Genomic DNA, 15,446 nt, shown 5'->3' with positions numbered 1-15,446 from the left:
GTTGCCCAGTCTGGAGTGAGTGGCGCGATCTTGGCTCACTGCAACCTCCGCCTCCTAAGTTCAAGCAATTCTCTTTCCTCCGCCTCCTGAGTAGCTGGGATTACAGGCGCACGCCACCATGCCCAGCTAATTTTTGTATTTTTAGAAATTTTATATTTTTGTATTTTTAGAGGTGGGGTTTCACCATGTTGGCCAGACTGGTCTCGAACTTCTGCCCTCATGATCTGCCCACCTCAGCCTCCCAAAGTGCTAGGATTACAGGTGTGAGCTACTGCACCCAGCCTCAGATGTCCTTTTAATTTTGAAGGCATTAAACTTTCATTTGCAGGAAAAGTGCTTTTTTTTTTTTGTATTTATTGATCATTCTTGGGTGTTTCTCGGAGAGGGGGATGTGGCAGGGTCATAGGATAATAGTGGAGAGAAGGTCAGCAGATAAACACGTGAACAAAGGTCTCTGGTTTTCCTAGGCAGAGGTCCCTGAGGCCTTCCGCAGTGTTTGTGTCCCTGGGTACTTAGGATTAGGGAGTGGTGATGACTCTTAAGGAGCATGCTGCCTTCAAGCATCTGTTTAACAAAGCACATCTTGCACCGCCCTTAATCCATTTAACCCTGAGTTGACACAGCACATGTTTCAGAGAGCATGGGGTTGGGGGTGAGGTTATATATTAACAGCATCCCAAGGCAGAAGAATTTTTCTTAGTACAGAACAAAATGGAGTCTCCTATGTCTACTTCTTTCTACACAGACACAGGAACAATCTGATCTCTCTTTCTTTTCCCCACATTTCCCCCTTTTCTTTTCGACAAAACCACCATCGTCATCATGGCCCATTCTCGATGGTCGCTGTCTCTTCGGAGCTGTTGGGTACACCTCCCAGATGGGGTGGCAGGGCAGAGGCACTCCTCACCTCCCAGGCGGGGCGGCCGGGCAGAGGCGCTCCTCACCTCCCAGGCGGGGCGGCCGGGCAGAGGCGCTCCACACCTCCCAGGCGGGGTGGCTGGGCAGAGGCGCTCCGCACCTCCCAGATGGGGTGGCCGGGCAGAGGCGCTCCTCACCTCCCAGATGGGGTGGCCAGGCAGAGGTGCTTGCTTCCTAGACGGGCGGCTGGGCAGAGATGCTCCTCACCTGCCAGATGGGGCGGTCAGGCAGAGGCGCTCCTCACTTCCCAGACGATGGGCGGCCGGGCAGAGGCGCTCCTCACCTCCCAGATGGGGCGGCCGGCCAGAGGCGCTCCTCACCTCCCAGACGGGGCGGCCGGGCAGAGGTGCTCGCTTCCTAGACGGGCGGCTGGGCAGAGATGCTCCTCACCTGCCAGATGGGGCAGTCAGGCAGAGGCGCTCCTCACTTCCCAGACGATGGGCGGCGGGGCAGAGGCGCTCCTCACTTCCCAGACAGGGCGGCCGGGCAGAGGCGCTCCTCACTTCCCAGACGGGGCAGCTGGGCAGAGGCGCTCACTTCCTAGACGGGGCGGCCGGGCAGAGATGCTCCTCACCTGCCAGATGGGGTGGTCAGGTAGAGGCACTCCTCACATCCCAGACTGGGCAGCCAGGCAGAGGCGCTCCTCACCTCCCAGGCGGGGCGGCCGGGCAGAGGCGCTCCGCACCTCCCAGATGGGGCGGCCGGGCAGAGGCGCTCCTCACCTCCCAGACGGGGCGGCCGGGCAGAGGTGCTCACTTCCTAGACGGGCAGCTGGGCAGAGATGCTCCTCACCTGCCAGATGGGGCGGTCAGGCAGAGGCGCTCCTCACTTCCCAGATGATGGGCGGCCGGGCAGAGGCGCTCCTCACTTCCCAGATGGGGCGGCCGGGCAGAGGCGCTCCTCACATCCCAGACGGGGCGGCCGGGCAGAGGTGCTCCTCACCTCCCAGACGGGGCGGCCGGGCAGAGGTGCTCGCTTCCTAGACGGGCGGCCGGGCAGAGATGCTCCTCACCTGCCAGATGGGGCAGTCAGGCAGAGGCGCTCCTCACTTCCCAGACGGGGCAGCCAGGCAGAGGGGCTCCTCACTTCCTAGACGGGGCGGCCAGGCAGAGACGCTCCTCACTTCCCAGATGGGGTGGTGGCCGGGCAGAGGCACTCCTCACCTCCCAGATGGGGCGGCTGGGCAGAGACGCTCCTCACTTCCCAGATGGGGTGGCGGCCGGGCAGAGGTGCTCCTCACATCCCAGACGGGGCAGCCGGGCAGAGACACTCCTCACTTCCCAGACGATGGGCGGCCAGGCAGAGATGCTCCTCACTTCCTAGATGGGGTGGCAGCCGGGCAGAGGGGCTCCTCACTTCCCAGATGGGGCGGCCGGGCAGAGGGGCTCCTCACATGCCAGACGATGGGCGGCCAGGCAGAGACGCTCCTCACTTCCTAGATGGGGTGGTGGCCGGTCAGAGGCTGTAATCTTAGCAATTTCGGAGGCCAAGGCAGGCAGCTGGGAGGTGGAGGTTGTAGCGAGCCGAGATCATGCCACTGCACTCCAGCCTGGGTAACATTGAGCATTGAGTGAGCGAGACTTTGTCTGCAATCCCAGCACCTCAGGAGGCCGAGGCGGGCAGATCACTTGAGGTCAAGAGCTGGAGACCAGCCCGGTCAACACAGTAAAACCCCGTCTCCACCAAAAATACAAAAAGCAGTCAAGCGTGGTGGCGCGTGCCTGCAATCCCAGGCACTCGGCAGGCCGAGGCAGGAGAATCACGGGAGCCCGAGGCAGGGAGGTTGCAGCGAGCTGAGATCACGGCAGTACAGTCCGGCAACAGAGGGAGACCGAAGAAGGGAGAGGGAGAGGGAGAGGGGGAGCTTTTTCTTTTTAGAATGAGATGTAAAGTCAATGTTTGATGATAGAGTTAACATTTTCTTAGTATTTCCATTATAATTCCAGACCCAGCAGCTAAATTGGAATATGTTTCTGTATTTTTCACTATCTTATTCCTTTTTCTTCTAATAATAAAACAATCTCTTTGAGAGCAATTTATACTAGTTTAATATATCATAGTTCACACACACATGTCATACTGATGGTGCTTTCCCAAAAACATACTTAAAGTTCTTCACTGTAACCCAGTTGAAAATTATGAGTTTTTTATCACTGAATGAAATTCTCCTTTATTTCATTTCATAAGTTACGGGCAGTTGTGATAACATAAAATTAGGCTGTACAATGTTATCTGTCCAACAAAGGAACCTAGGAGTTCCAGTGAGATCCCAGTGACTGCAGTCACCCCTCCCTCCCTGTCCTTCTCTTCATCAGCAGTTACAGTGTCTGTATTCCTGGATAAGGATCAGTGTGGTACACTCTGATATTTTCCATAAGATTCTGTTGTAATATATTGCATGTTTTTAAAATGCTGCTTGTGATCCTCAAAACTGTTTCACAAACTTCTAATTGGCTGCGATCACCAATTTGAAAGTTAGTTCAGCCTCCTTCAGCAGAGACTGAGCAAGTGATGAGAAAGTAATTTTGTTACTAGGGACTAGGGGTAGAGCACACCTACTTATGCATTTCCATGTAAATTTGGAAAATCCAAAATGCTTTTGTTGGGTAGTGGGGGCTCTTCAAGGAGGCTGAGAAGAGGTCAAAGTCAATTCCTGTAGAATGCAAAGTCAAAATACCTTTAATATTATTTAACTGTAATGCTGTAAGATCAGAGCAGGCACTCTTGTTTTATTTAGCAAATAAATGAATACATAATAAAATACCCTGTGAGATCAAGTTACTCATGCCTTCTTGACAACATTTAAGTTTAAAGACCAAAATGCCTTGTGAAGATCCAAAGGAAGAGTATCAGAGAGAAAGAAAAGCAAGTACGAAGCCTATGGAGGGGGTGATTTTGTGAGTTGGAAGAAAGGTGAGGGTGGCCAAACTGCAGTGAGCAGGGTGGGCAAAGATGGAATCTGAGAGGGAGCAAAGGGCCAGGTCATGGAATGGCATAAAGAGATTGGATCTGGCCAGGTGCAGTGGCTCACGCCTATAATCCCAGCGCTTTGGAAGGCCGAGGCAGGAGGATCACTTGAGTCCTAAAGTTCGAAACCAGACTGAGCAACATAGTGAGACCTATCTCTAAAAAAACTAAAAATAAAAAATTAACCAGGCATGGTGGCACACACCTGTAGTCCTAGCTACTCAAGAGGCTGAAGTGGGAGGATTGCTTGAGCCCGGGAGGTTGAAGCTACAATGAGCTGTGATCGTAACATTGCACTCCAGTCTGGGCAACAGAGCAAGACCCTGTCTCAAAAACAAAAACAAAAAAAAGAGTTTGGATCTTACTGTAAATGAAACCAGAAGCTATTCGGGAAATTTTAAGTAGAAAAGTGACATGATCTTATAACAAACACATTTCAAGACAGTAGGAGTAGCCAACTAACTGTTGAATGCTACCAAGAATTCTAGTAAGATGAGAGCAGAGATACTGGTAACCTTGACGACCTTTTTATTTTTAATTTTCACTTCGGGCAAAGAAGGTTGAATTAACCATATTTCACAGTTTGTGGCACATTATCATCATCAGTCTTTTTCTCTCTCTTTGAAATTCCTCTTTATTTCCATTCATTACATCCAATGGCAAAAATTCTAAAATTTTAACTTTTTTTTTTTTTTTTTGAGACAGAGTCTCGCTCTGTTGCCCAGGCTGGAGTGCAGTGGCACAATCTCAGCTCACTGCAACCTCTGCCTCCCAGGTTCAAGTGCTTCTCCTGCCTCAGCCTCCCGAGTAGCTGGGATTATAGGCATTTGCCACCATGTCTGGCTAATTTTTGTATTTTTAGTAGAGACGAGGTTTTACCATGTTGGTCAGGCTGGTCTCGAACTCCTAATCTCAGATGATCCACCCACCTCGGCCTCCCAAAGTGCTAGGATTACAGACATGAGCCACCGCGCCTGGCCAATTTTAACTTTTTGTATGTGACCTTATATATATTATTATTTTACATGCATATATTTTAAATTTGTAAATGTGTTATTATGTTATATATCTCATTCTGTTTCTTTTTTTGCTCAACACCATATTTTTAAGAACCATTCATGCTGCTGTGTATAATATATTCAGTTTACAACTTTTTTTTTTTTAACAACTTTTGAGTGGTAATCTGCAATCGCATATTTTGCCTGTTTACTTCCTCAGTGATGGATGCTCGGCTTGCCTCCAACTACCCCCCCACACCCCACCACCACCACAGTGCAACTATGGACATCCTCAGTCATGTGCTCTTTGAGTCTATATGAGAATTTATTTGGGACACAGACCCAGGCAAGAACCGTTGGATCTTCAGGCCTGCGTACACATTAAGAGACTATTCTCCAAAATGGTCACACCAGTGGTGTGAGGGTTGCTGTATTACCTCCTCTTCTCCCATCGCATTGCCACCAATAAATACAGTTTAATTTCTGCCATTCATTATTATTTTAATTTGCACTGCTCTGATGACTAAGGAATTTGAGCATCTCTTCATATATCTGCTAGTCTTTTAAGTTTCTTCTTGTGTAAATTGCCTGTTTATAATCATTATTGATATTTCTATTATGGTTCTTGTCTTTTCTGGTTGAATATGCAAGCATTTCAAATCAGTGAGGAAAGCTTAGATTATTCAATAAATAGCTTAAGACAAATAGGTAATTATCTAGACTAGAATAAAATTGTATCTCACACCCTACAAAAGGATAAATTTCTAGTGAATGAATGTTTTAAATAGAAAAAAGAAGTTATAATATTTCTAGAAGAAATTGGCTGAGATTAAAAAAATAACAGACTAAGAAAGGCCTTTCCAAGTATGACTGATAATTGCAACTGCTTCAACAGCATTAATCAAAAGACTAATGACAAAACTGGAAAAAAAATTTACAATACATTTCACAAAGAGTAAATTTCCCTAATCTATAAAGAACTCCTGCAGATCAAAGAAACAACAATAACCTCTTAGAAAAATGGAGAAAGATATGAACAAATAGTTCACAGGAAAGGAAATATAAGGCTCTTATACGAATGAAATATGTTCAACCTAACTCAATTGCTGAACCAAATAATATGTGTATTTCTAACTTTGATAAATTGCCTTCCATAGAAAGTACTGATTTATATTCCACTGGCAATACATGAGGGTCTCTATTTCCCAATCCCCTTGGCAACTTATGTTATCAAATGTTTTAATCTTTGCCAAAAGCTGATATATTTCAAAAAATGATTTTGGTGTACATGTCTCTTATTTTGAGTAAATCTATGCAGTCGAATTCTATGCAATCTTCTAAAAAATCAATTGGCATAATCTATTCTTAAGTGAAAAAAGGAATATGCAGACTATTATTTAATATACTACCATTAGAATAAAAAGAGGAACATTTTGTTAAAAGGGAGAACTAATGTATTATTTGTATATGCATGTATCTATGTATGTGTATGTATATAAGAATTAAAAAAAAAAAACTCTTGGTGTATATTCACAACACTGAGAACTGATCTCAAAAGGGATATTATGTGGCCCAGGTTTAGAAACAGAAGAGAGACCTGTAGATTTAACTATGGAGACAGCCCAGCTGTGCTTGTTTAGCCTTGGGGCAAACTCTGATAGCAGAACATTTGTATCTTTTAAAATTTTTAGGCCTGCACGGTGGCTCATGCCTGTAATCCCAGTACTTTGGGAGGCCAAGGCAGGAGGATCACCTGAGGTCAGGAGTTCGAGACCAGCCTGGCCAACATGGTGAAACCCCATTTCTAGTTAAAAAAAAAAAAAAAAAACTTGATGCGGTGGCTCACACCTGTAATCTCAGCACTTTGGGAGGCCAAGGCAGGCAGATCACGAGGTCAGGAGATCGAGACCATCCTGGCTAACACGGTGAAACCCCGTCTCTACTAAAAATACAAAAAATTAGCCAGGCATGGTGGTGGGCGCCTGTAGTCCCAGCTACTCGGGAGGCTGAGGCAGGAGAATGGCGTGAACCTGGGAGGCAGAGCTGGCAGTGAGCCGAGATTGCACCTGGGTGCACTCCAGCCTGGGTGACAGAACGAGACTCCCTCTCAAAAAAAAAAAAAAATTAGCCTGGCATGGTGGCTCACACCTGTAGTCCCAGCTACTTGGGAGGCTGAGGAAGGAGAATCGGTTGGGCGGAGATTGTGCCACTGCCCTCCAGGCCTGGGTGACAAAGTGAGACTCTGTCTAAAAAAAAAAAAAAAAATTTTTTTTAATTAAGGGATTCTAGACACACAGAAAGATGCATACAACTTGATGAATTTTACCCTTTGCACACATTCCTTTAACCACTATCCATTCAAGATGTATAAGATTTCCATCACCTCTAAAGGTCCATCTTTCCCCTTTCCAGTCCATATGCTCCCAGAGGTAACCATTCTGACATCCAACACCACAGATAAGTTTTGCCTGTTCTTGAACCTTATGTGCATGGAATCATTGCAATATGTATTTATATATTATGTCTGGCTTCTTTCTTTCAACACAATGGTTTTGAAATTCATGTTACTGCATATCATCAGTAGTTTATCCTTTTTCCTGCTGTATGGTATTCCATTTATGAATATACCACCATTTGTTTACACTGTGAACTTATAATGGATATTTTATGTACTAGTCAGTTTTTATGCTTATAAAGTATAACAATTTTGTTTTTTAATTAACATTGAACGGTTCCCTTGAGCAAAATTTGTTTTGTTGCAAATTGTGCTGGAAGTAGTGAAATAATAAATTAATAGTAGATTTAGTCCTGTTTTTTTTGTTTGTTTTGTTTTTTTTTTTTGAGATGGAGTTTCACTCTTGTCGCCCAGGCTGGAGTGCAATGGCGCGATCTTAGCTCACTGCAACCTCCACCTCCCAGGCTCAAGTGATTCTCCTGCCTCAGCCTCCCCAGTAGCTGAGATTACAAGTGGCTGCCACCACGCCCATCTATCTTTTTTTTTTGTATTTTTAGTAGAGACAGAGTTTCGCCATGTTGGCCAGGCTGGTCTTGAACTCTTGACCTCAGGTGATCCACCTGCCTTGGCCTCCCAAAGTGCTGGGATTACAGGCGTGGGCAACCACGCCCAGCCAATTTAGTCTTGAATAGGTTGATGAGATTGTAACCATGGGTCAAGGCTGTGGGAATTTCACTGCAGAAGCAGGAGGACTAAAAGATTCCATGTGAAATTCACTCAGAGGCTTGAGATTTAAAAAGCTTTGAGTGTTATTTGGCATAGCTGGGGTAACATTTTTCAGCTCTCCCAATATATAAATGCAACATGGAAATTCAGAGGAGGGAGAAATCAATGAAATTTAGAATACTCAGGGAAAACTTGATGGAGGATATGGGGACTTGATGAGAATATGGATAAATAGAAAAGGGCAGGCGTGGCCAGGCACGGTGGCTCACACCTGTAATCCCAGCACTTTGGGAGGCTGAGGCGGGTGGATCACCAGAGGTCAGGAGTTTGAGACCAGCCTGGCCAACATGGTGAAACCCCACCTCTACTAAAAATACAAAAATTAGCTGGGCATGGTGGCGCATGCCTGTAGTCCTGGCTACTCAGGAGGCTGAGGCAGGAGAATTGCTTGAACCCAGGAGGCGGACGTTGCAGCAAGCTGAGATCATGCCACTGCACTCCAGCCTGGGTGACAGAGTGAGACTCTGAGAAGGAAGGAAGGAAAGAAAAGAAAAGAAAAAGGAGAAAAGAAAAGAAAAGGGAAGGAAAGGAAGGAAGGAAGGGAAGGAAGGGAAGGAAGGGAAGGAAAGGAAGGAAAGAAAAGAGGCAGGCATGACTACAGTTTAGAGATGAACTCAACAGCCTGGGAAGGTGGAGTGAGCTGCCTCGACAGAACAGAGCCAGAAGAGGGGCAGTGGGAATTAGAACTGAAGAATATGTTAGAATTTTTGGTTGCATGCACTATAAATCAACTTAAGCTAGTTTAAGCAGAAGAGTTTGTACAGCAGAGGTAGGGATATCTCCCAGAATCCAAAGGAAGGATTGCAGTCAGGTCCCAAGAAGATGGAACCAGGATTGGGAGTTTAAAAAGTCACATGGATTCCAGGCAATTTTATCTCTATCTCATTTATGCATCTAAGATCTACTTCATTCTGTTCCCCTCTCTGTGGATTAGTTTTCTCTACTCCCCAAGTTACATGGTTAAAAATATGGCCTTGTTATAATTAGCAATTTTTTAAAATGCCTTTGTTGAAGAGACCAGTCCAGACTAAGACTGGAAACCCTTACACCTACCTCCAAAATTCTAGGGAAGGATCTGTGATTGACCTATTTTGGGACAGTCTTAGAAACAGAAGAGAGACCCATAGATTTAACTATGGAGAGAGCCCAGCTGTGCTTGTTTAGCCTTGGGGCAAACTCTGATAGCAGAACATTTGCATCTTTTAAAATTTTTAGGCCAGCACGGTGACTCATGCCTGTAATCCCAGTACTTTGGGAGGCCAAGACTCACCCCTAGGTCAAACAACTGTGAGGAAAGGTATGGCTACCAGGAGCTTCTGATTAGGTGGCAGGGGCTTAGGGGGCAGGATGCTATTCCAAGAAAGGGTAAGGGGCCTGTCAGGCAATTCATCTGATGTTTACAACATGAGATAGCAGAACAAAACAATGCAGGATGGGCTGGGCACAGTGGCTCACGCCTGTAATCCCAGCACTTTGGGAGGCCGAGGAGGGCAGATCACTTAGAGGTCAGGAGTTCTAGACCAGCCTGGCCAACATGGCAAAACCCCATCTCTACTAAAAATACAAACATTTCTCCATTTTTGCTTTAATTGCCTGTGCTTGTGGGGTATTACTCAAGAAATCTTTGCCCATACCAATGTCCTGGAGAGTTTCCTCCATGTTTTCTTGTAGTAGTTTCCTTGTCTGAGGTCTTAGATTTAAGTCTTTAATCCATTTTGATTTGATTTTTGTATAGGGTGAGAGACGGGAGTCTAGTTTCATTCTTCTGCATGTGGATATCCAGTTTTCCCAGTACCATTCATTGAAGAGACTGTCCTTTCCTCAGTATATGTTCTTGGTACCTTTGTCAAAAATGAGTTCACTGTAGATGTATGGATTTATTTCTGGGTTCTCTATTGTGCTCCATTGGTTTTGGAGCTGTTTTGGTTACTATAGCTCTGGAGTATATTTAGAAGTCAGGTACTGTGATTCCTCCAGTTTTGTTCTTTTCTCTCGAGATAGCTTTGGCCATTCTAGGTCTTTTGTATTCCACAAAAATTTTAGGATTTTTTTTTTCTATTTCTGTGCAGAATGTCATTGGTATTTTGATAGGGATTGCATTGAATTTGTAGATTGCTTTGAGTAGTATGGACATTTTAATAATATTGATTCTTCCAATCCATGAACATGGCATATCTTTCCATTTTTGTGTGTGTCCTCTTCAATTTCTTGCATCAATGTTTTATAGTTTTTATTGCAGAGATATTTCACTACTTTAGTTACGTTAATTCCTAGGTATTTCATTTTATTTGTAGCTATTGTAAATGGAATTACTTTTTTGATTTCATTTTCAGATTGTTTGCTGTTGGCATGTAGAAATGGTACTGGTGCACCTTTATTGAATTTATGAGTTCTAATAGTTTTTTTTGGTGGAGTCTTTAGGTTTTTCCAAATATAAGATCATATCATCTGCAGACAAGGATAATTTGACTTATTCTTTTCTACTTTGGACACCCTTTATTTCTTTCCCTTATCTGATTGTTCTAGCTAGGAATTCCAGTACTATGTCGAAAAACATTGGTGAAAGTGGGCATCCTTGTCTTGTTCTAGATCCTAGAGGAAAGGCTTTCCATTTTCCCCATTCAATATGATACTAGCTGTGAGTCTGTCATATATGGCTTTTATTGTGTTGAGGTGTGTTCCTTCTATACTCAGTTTTTTGAGTTTTTTTTTAATCATGAAGGGATATTGAATTTTATGAAATTCTTTTCACCATCAGTTGAAGTAGTCACATGGTTTTTGCTCTTCATTCTGTTGTTATGATGTATCCCATTGATTGATTGGCATCTATTAAACCATCCTTGCCTTCCTGGGATAAATCCCACTCGGTCATGATTAATGATTTTTTTAATGTGTTGTTAAATTTTGTTTACTAGTATTTGGTTGAAGATTTTTGCACCCATGTTCATCAGATATACTGGCCTGTAGTTTTCTTTTTTTGATGTGTCTTTGTCTGGTTTTGGTATCAAGGTAATACTGGCCTCATAGAATGAGTTTGGAAATATTTCCTCCTCTTCTCTTTTTTGAAATAGTTTGAATAGGACTGATATTAGTTCTTTTTTAAATGTTTGGTAAAATTCAGCAGTGAAGCCATTGGGTCCTGGGCTTTTCTTTGCTAGAAGACTTTTTATTATGGCTTTGATTCTGTTACTTATTATTGGTCTGTTTAGGTTTTGGATTTCTTCATGGTTCAGTTTTGGTAGGTTGTATGTGTCTAGGAATTTATCAATTTCTTCTAGGTTTTCCAATTTATTGGCTTATTATTGCCCATAGTAGCCTCTGTGATCTTTTGAATTTCAAGTCCAGGTTTCCTACCTGCATTTATTGCATAGTGGTGACATCTGAGCTTTTAATGTACCCATCACCTGAATAGTGAATATTGTACCCAATAGTAATTTCTCAACCCTCACTCCACTCCCTCAAAAATAGCTTTATTATACAAAAAACCCCACCTATTTAAAATGTACATTTCTATAAGTGTTGGCAAATATATACAGTCATGTAATGACTACCATATACATGTACATTAATGATATCCTCAGTCCTTTCCCAAAAGGACCTATCACCATTTACTCAAGGATAGTACACTAGGGAATACCCAGCTATTTTGAGGATTATGAGACACAGGATTTTAGTTAGCATTTATACACAGAGACCCAAAATGTCATCCTGGTCCCCTTTGTTGGAGTCGGCAGATGAGGTAATAAGTGCAGTCCTGGCCAAAGTCCATCTTACTGTGGGTTCACTGGGTCCCTAAGACCATTGGGTAGTCATTTCTCCTTCCACTGAACCTATGCCACTAAACCCTCTTCCAGTCTTTTGGTTATACCAGAAGAAAATATTTTTTCTTCAGCTACTCATAGATGGATGTATAATGATTATTAATAAAAGTCTAAATTTAACTTTTCATGAATATCCTTCTTGACATCTCTATGCATATGCAGACAAATATATATGCACAAATAAAATCACATGTGTCTTAGTCCATTTTGTTCTGTTATAACAGAATACCTGTGACTGGGTAACTTATAATGAACAGAAAGTTATTATCTCACAGTTCTGAAGGCTGGGAAGACCAAAATCAAGGCACCAGCAACTGAGTGCTTTCTTGCTGAGTTCTCCCATGAAGGAAGGCAGAAGAGCAAGAGAAAGCAAACCTACTCCCAAAAGCCCTTTTCATAGTGGCATTAATCCATTCATGGGGGCTGAACCCTCATGACCTACACACCTCCCAAAAGATCCTACCTTTTAACGCTGTTGCAGTGGGGATTAAGTTTCTAACATATGAGTTTTGGAGGAAACATTCAAACTATAACAACAACACAAAGTTATTTTGTAACCTACTTTTAAGACTTATCAGTATATCTTATAAATGTTTCTATAGTGTTATTAGTTTCCTATTGTTGCTGTGACAAGTTATCACAAATTTAGTGGCTTAAAACAACACAAATTTATCTTACAGTTCTATAGGTCAGAAGTCTGAAAAGGGGTCTAACTGGGCTAAAGTCAGATTGTTGGCAGGACTGCATTCCTTTCTGGAAACTCTAGGGGAGAATCCATTTCCTTTCCCTTTCCAGCTTCTAGAGGAAGTCTACATTACTTCGTTCATGCCTTTCTTCCTCCATCTTCAAAGCCAGCAGCTTCAGCTGAGTCATTCTCATGCTGCCATCTTTTTGGTTCTCCCTCTTCCACTTTTAAGGACTTCTGTGATTACACCACATCCGCCTGGATAACCCAGGATAATTGCCCCATTTTAAGGCCAGTTTAGTAGCAACTTTAGTTCTGTCTGAAACCTTAATTCACCCTTACCATGTAGTTGCATGTATTTTCAGGTTCCAGGGATTTGCATATGGACATATTTGTGGGACCATTGTTCTGACTACCACAGTCATTAGATGTAAATCTACCTCACCATTTTTCAATGATTGCAAAGTATTATTATTTTTTGAAATAGGGTCTCACTCTGTCACCCAGCCTGGAGGGCAGTGGTGTGATCACAGATCTCACTGCAGCCTTGACTTCCTGGGCTCAAGCAGTCCTCCCACCTCAGCCCCCTGAGTAACTGGGACTACAGGCCTGGGCCACCATGCCCAGCTAATTTTTAATGTTTTTGTAGCAATAGAGTCTCACTATGTTGCCCAGGCTGGTTTTGAATTCCTGAGTTCAGGCAATCCTCCTGCCTTGACCTCTCAAAGTGTTGGGATTACAGGCATGAGCCACTGTGCCCAGCCTATGATTGCAAAGTATTATATTTTATGATGCACCTGCATTTATGTAACCAACATCTTGTAGCTGGATATTCACTTATTAGTTCACCTAAGAAATATTCATTGGATACCTACCATATTGCATGTTAGGTGCTAGGGATATATTTGGGAGCAATCATTTATGTTGTTTCCCTTTTACACTACTATAAACAATATTTTAATCATCAGGTTTGTGCCTATATCTTTATGCATATATCTCCAACTATTTCCTTAGAATAAATTCCTAGATTTGGAAACGATGGATCAAAGGATAGTCTACATTTTGATACATTTGTCATACTGCTTGCCAAGCAAAGGTAGTATCTTTATTTTCTCATAACTGGTGCATGAGATTTTTTTCTACTCTTTTCCCAGCTGGTTATTCTCAAATTTTTAACATTTACCCAACGCAGAAGTGACAAAATTTATAGTTGCATATCTTTGCTTTCTAGTGAGACTGAATATCTTTTAAAAATATCATTATCCTGGAGATTGAATATTTTGTCATAATGTTTATCAAAAATTTTAAATAAATTTCTCATCTGGATCTTGGATTCCTAGGTACAAGCGCCTTAGTGATATAGGAAGGAAGAGGCACCTATAAGAAACATTTTAAGGCCGGGCGTGGTGGCTCACGCCTGTAATCTTAGCACTTTGGGAGGCTGAGGCAGGAGGATTGCTTGAGGAGTTCAAGACTAGCCTGGGCAACATGGTGAAATACCGTCTCTACAAAAAATACAAAAATTCGCCAGGCATGGTAGCACACACCTGCGGTCCCAGCTACTCAGGAGGCTGAGGTGGGGGGATGGTTTGAGCCCAGGAGGCAGAGGTTGCAGTGAGCTATGATCAGGCCACTGCACTCCAGCCTGAGTGACAGAGCCAGATCTTGTCTCAAAAAAAAGAAAGAAATAACAAAAGAAAGAAAGAAAGAAAGGTATTACTTTAAAAATCAATATGAACCCTTAGCTTTCCTCAGAAGAATGAATGATTCTGAGTCTAGGGTAGAAAAAGAACAAGATAAATCAGAGACACCTTGGGTCAGAGAGCAAGGAAATTATCAAAGACTGATGGAGTCATGTCAAAAGTCACAGGAAGCCAGGCACGGTGGCTGCTTTAGAAGGCATTTGAATGATCCTATCTAAACATGTCCTTATCTTTTTCTCACTGAAATAAAATGATCAGGGGTAAATAATTATTATTATTTTTCTTGAGACAGAGTCCTGCTCCATCACCCAGGCTGGAGTGCAGTGGCATGATCATAGCTTGCAGTAGCCTCGAACTCCTGGGCTCAAGTGATCCTCCCATCCCAGCCTCCCGAGTAGCTAGGACTACACACATCTGCCACCATGTAAGGGTAATAATTTCTTTTTTTTTTTTAGACATGGTGTTTTTAGATATGTTGCCCAGGATGGTCTTGAATTTCTGGGTTCAAGTGATCCTCCCACCTCAGTCTTTCAAAGCCCTGGGTTAGAGGCATGAGCCACTGTGCCTGGCTGGTAAAGGATTATTAAAGATTCCTTTGTTCTTAGGTTACATTAAAAAGTACAATGTAGGCTGGACATAGTGGCTCATGCCTGTAATCCCAGCACTTTGGGAGGCCAAGGTGGGCAGATCACCTGAGGTCAGGAGTTCGAGATCAGCCTGGCCAACATGGTGAAACCCCATCTCTACTAAACATACAAAAATTAGCCAGGTGTGGTGGCATATGCCTATAGTCCCAGCCACTAGGGAGGCTGAGGAAGAAAAATCACTTGAACCCGGGAGGTAGAGGTTGCAGTGAGCCAAGATCATGCCACTGCACGCCAGCCTGGGTGACAGAGCGAGACTCCGTCTCAAAATACAAACAAACAAGCAACAACAATGTGGAGCCAGGCATGGTGGTGTGCACCTGTGGTCCCAGCAGGCATGGTGGTGTGCACCTGTGATCCCAACAGGCATGGTGGTGTGCACTTGGAGTCCCAGCAGGCATGGCAGTGTGCACCTGTGATCCCAGCAGGCATGGTGGTGTGCACTTGTAGTCCCAGCTACTTAGGAGGC

This window comes from Pan paniscus, chromosome 6 (assembly GCF_029289425.2).
Source record: "Pan paniscus chromosome 6, NHGRI_mPanPan1-v2.0_pri, whole genome shotgun sequence".
Lineage (NCBI taxonomy): Eukaryota > Metazoa > Chordata > Mammalia > Primates > Hominidae > Pan > Pan paniscus.
This window is presented reverse-complemented; position numbering follows the sequence as displayed.